The sequence below is a fragment of the Calidris pugnax genome, unplaced genomic scaffold (genome assembly GCF_001431845.1).
Source record: "Calidris pugnax isolate Ruff unplaced genomic scaffold, ASM143184v1 scaffold54, whole genome shotgun sequence".
Classification (NCBI taxonomy): Eukaryota; Metazoa; Chordata; class Aves; order Charadriiformes; family Scolopacidae; genus Calidris; species Calidris pugnax.
In genome coordinates, this window is record NW_015090864.1 from 4,733,363 (window position 1) to 4,738,310 (window position 4,948).

Consider the following 4,948-nt stretch of genomic DNA (forward strand, 5'->3'; position numbering starts at 1 on the left):
CAAGGCACGTGCATGCTCATTAAATTGCTAATGCAGTCCTGGGAGTGCTTTTGGCCCAGGGAGCAGAAACATCAATGATGGTTCCCAGCTTTACTCAGCCCAGGCCAGGGATGGTGAGAGTTTGGGACCCTGTGTGACATCCCCAGATCCCCCCATGGCTCATGCACACACGGTGAAACTCCCCCCAGGCATTGCAAAACCACCAGGCACCCTCATACTGCACTTTTCACCATCTGAGTAATGCTTAGAAGGGGTTTAAGGGGCTCCCTTTAAAAATATAATTTCCTAAAGGCTTTGATCCATGTCTTTTTAATTCCTTTTGAAACTAAAAGGGAAATGTTTGAATAAAAAGTCAGGCCAAGATCTCAGATGCCAGCGTGCTCCTGTCACTTGGCTCCAAAGTGAACTTCTAAGGGACGTTACTCCTGCTCTGAGCCTAACAGAAGTTAAATATTTGAACTTCACACTGCAGCAGAAATGAGACATCCTCTCTTACAAGGAGCGAGGAAAAAAAAATCAGTAATATTAAGGATAAGCTGAGACTTGGGGTTTTTTTAACTTGTCAGAAGAGGAGAATCGCCAAGCTGCAGAGCACCCAGGCCAAGGGCAGCCCAGCGAAGCAGAGAGCTAAAAATACAGCCTGGGACTTCCACTCCTTTCCAAGCCTTACTGGTTTCGTTTCCATCCGCGCTCGCCAGGAACGAGGGAGGATTTATCTGTTGGCAAATCGGGCTTCTGGATAAGGGCGGCGAAACGCAGCTCCTGTGTGTCACTGCTTATCTGTGCTCCTGCCAGAGGACAGAGGGCAAGGCTGCCAGCCTGCCATGTTATCACCCTCGGCCCTCCAACCCTCTCCAGCAGCCGCTGATAACCCCCCGGGATATTCCTTCGGTTTGCCATTGCCCTCTAGTGGCTTTTGGAGAGAAGAAATGGGTATTTCCCCCCCAACCCCCCCAAAAAAAAGAGCATTTTGCAAAGATACTGCTGTGCCCTAGGTGGGTGAGGGCTTGGGGAGGGATGGAGATAGGACATGGGTAGTTTAAAATGGAAAAAGAGCTAAATCAAAATCCTTCATTCATAGATGCTCATCTCATAGACAGCAAAAGGAAAGAGGGGAGGTTGTGATTCCCCCTGTATTCCTAGGAGATGGCATTGCGGTTCATCCAAAGACAAATCTTGCTTTATTGTGCACATACATCTTCCCCTTTTCCTCCTCCCCTCCCTGGACTGACCCTGCTGTGTGTATAAAAACGAACACGGCTTTTACTTGGAAATCTTCTGTGCTGCAGGTAGGCTGGTCCAGCTGGTGGGATTGTGGGCTCCCACGTGTCTAATAGCACAGGGGATTGTTTAACACTGAGTTTATTGCTTCCTCCCTAGAAAAGCACCCTCCAGAAATGCCCTTTTCTATTCACCAAGCCTTAGAAAATGAATTTTTAAAAGATAATCCTCCTTCACCATTTTTCTCCCTCCCCCCCCAAAAAAAAAGAGCATTTTGCAAAGATACTGCTGTGCCCTAGGTGGGTGAGGGCTTGGGGAGGGATGGAGATAGGACATGGGTAGTTTAAAATGGAAAAAGAGCTAAATCAAAATCCTTCATTCATAGATGCTCATCTCATAGACAGCAAAAGGAAAGAGGGGAGGTTGTGATTCCCCCTGTATTCCTAGGAGATGGCATTGCGGTTCATCCAAAGACAAATCTTGCTTTATTGTGCACATACATCTTCCCCTTTTCCTCCTCCCCTCCCTGGACTGACCCTGCTGTGTGTATAAAAACGAACACGGCTTTTGCTTGGAAATCTTCTGTGCTGCAGGTAGGCTGGTCCAGCTGGTGGGATTGTGGGCTCCCACGTGTCTAATAGCACAGGGGATTGTTTAACACTGAGTTTATTGCTTCCTCCCTAGAAAAGCACCCTCCAGAAATGCCCTTTTCTATTCACCAAGCCTTAGAAAATGAATTTTTAAAAGATAATCCTCCTTCACAGAGTGAAGTTAAGAGTAAGCTTGATGGATCGTGCTCTCTATGGGTTTCCAATACACCTGAGGTGGATGCCCTCTGCATGAGCAGCGACGTATTGAAGCTGTTTGTTTAGGAATATAAAGAGAACCCAGTTCTGCAGGCAAAACCTCTGCTGGCAGAATAGAATAGAATAGAATAGAATAGAATAGAATAGAATAGAATAGAATAGAATAGAACATTTGGAAGGGACCTACAACAACCACCTAGTCCAACTGCCTGACCGATTCAGGGCTGACCAGAAGTTAAAGGATGTTATTAAGGACATTGTCCAAATGTCTCTTAAACACTGTCAGGCTTGGGGCATCAACCACCTCCCTAGGGAGCCTGTTCCAGTGTTTGACCACCCTCTTGGTAAAGAAATGCTTCCCAATGTCCTGTCTATACCTCCCACAGCACAGCTCTGAACTTTTCCCATGCATTATAAAATCCTAGGATCGTTAAGGTTGGAAAACACTTTTAGGATTATCAAGTCCAACCATTAACCTAACACTGCCAAAATCACCACTAAACCATGTGCCTCAGCACCAGGTCCACTCAGCTTTTAAACACCAGGGACGGTGACCAGGCAGAGTCACCACTCCCCTGGGCAGCCTGTTCCCGTGTTTGATAACCCTTTTGGTGAAGAAATTTTTCCTAATACCCATCCTAAACCTCCCCTGGTACAACTTGAGGCCATTTCCTCTTGTCCTATCACTGGATCCCAAGGAGAAGAGCTCAGCACCCCCTCTTCCACTTTCCCTCCTAAGACTGAGCAAACACAACACCAGGTCACTAGTTGAAATCACTGATCCTTTATTATACTCTTAGCCAAACCTTGCTATTAATAGCCCAAAGAGGCATAGAAGGGATGAGAGGAGGGTTAATGAGCAGACATACTTTGTTCTAATTCTTCTCATGTTCCTGTACCAGTCGAACCTTCTCTAGAAACCCCCGTTATTCATTGTAGTCTGGAAAACAAAAAAAGAGGTGAATTCAGCAAAGAGACAGAGTAACACATGTCTCCATCCCACCAAAGTGCTTGGAGGAAGGGCTCATTCCCAGCTGAGCCAAAGGACTGCTCTAACAACCTCTTCCCACCCCGAAAGGAAGGTTTATGGCCAACAGAAGCCTCCCTCTTCCTTGCAGGGATTTAAAACACCTCTCCCCACTTTTCTTTCCAGCAAGACCATGGTTTACAGCGGAGAAAGCGCCGCTGGTTTCGTTTCCATCCGCGCTCGCCAGGAACGAGGGAGGATTTATCTGTTGGCAAATCGGGCTTCTGGATAAGGGCGGCGAAACGCAGCTCCTGTGTGTCACTGCTTATCTGTGCTCCTGCCAGAGGACAGAGGGCAAGGCTGCCAGCCTGCCATGTTATCACCCTCGGCCCTCCAACCCTCTCCAGCAGCCGCTGATAACCCCCCGGGATATTCCTTCGGTTTGCCATTGCCCTCTAGTGGCTTTTGGAGAGAAGAAATGGGTATTTCCCCCCCAACCCCCCCAAAAAAAAGAGCATTTTGCAAAGATACTGCTGTGCCCTAGGTGGGTGAGGGCTTGGGGAGGGATGGAGATAGGACATGGGTAGTTTAAAATGGAAAAAGAGCTAAATCAAAATCCTTCATTCATAGATGCTCATCTCATAGACAGCAAAAGGAAAGAGGGGAGGTTGTGATTCCCCCTGTATTCCTAGGAGATGGCATTGCGGTTCATCCAAAGACAAATCTTGCTTTATTGTGCACATACATCTTCCCCTTTTCCTCCTCCCCTCCCTGGACTGACCCTGCTGTGTGTATAAAAACGAACACGGCTTTTGCTTGGAAATCTTCTGTGCTGCAGGTAGGCTGGTCCAGCTGGTGGGATTGTGGGCTCCCACGTGTCTAATAGCGCAGGGGATTGTTTAACACTGAGTTTATTGCTTCCTCCCTAGAAAAGCACCCTCCAGAAACGCCCTTTTCTATTCACCAAGCCTTAGAAAATGAATTTTTAAAAGATAATCCTCCTTCACAGAGTGAAGTTAAGAGTAAGCTTGATGGATCGTGCTCTCTATGGGTTTCCAATACACCTGAGGTGGATGCCCTCTGCATGAGCAGCGACGTATTGAAGCTGTTTGTTTAGGAATATAAAGAGAACCCAGTTCTGCAGGCAAAACCTCTGCTGGCAGAATAGAATAGAATAGAATAGAATAGAATAGAATAGAATAGAACAGAACATTTGGAAGGGACCTACAACAACCACCTAGTCCAACTGCCTGACCGATTCAGGGCTGACCAGAAGTTAAAGGATGTTATTAAGGACATTGTCCAAATGTCTCTTAAACACTGTCAGGCTTGGGGCATCAACCACCTCCCTAGGGAGCCTGTTCCAGTGTTTGACCACCCTCTTGGTAAAGAAATGCTTCCCAATGTCCTGTCTATACCTCCCACAGCACAGCTCTGAACTTTTCCCATGCATTATAAAATCCTAGGATCGTTAAGGTTGGAAAACACTTTTAGGATTATCAAGTCCAACCATTAACCTAACACTGCCAAAATCACCACTAAACCATGTGCCTCAGCACCAGGTCCACTCAGCTTTTAAACACCAGGGACGGTGACCAGGCAGAGTCACCACTCCCCTGGGCAGCCTGTTCCCGTGTTTGATAACCCTTTTGGTGAAGAAATTTTTCCTAATACCCATCCTAAACCTCCCCTGGTACAACTTGAGGCCATTTCCTCTTGTCCTATCACTGGATCCCAAGGAGAAGAGCTCAGCACCCCCTCTTCCACTTTCCCTCCTAAGACTGAGCAAACACAACACCAGGTCACTAGTTGAAATCACTGATCCTTTATTATACTCTTAGCCAAACCTTGCTATTAATAGCCCAAAGAGGCATAGAAGGGATGAGAGGAGGGTTAATGAGCAGACATACTTTGTTCTAATTCTTCTCATGTTCCTGTACCAGTCGAACCTTCT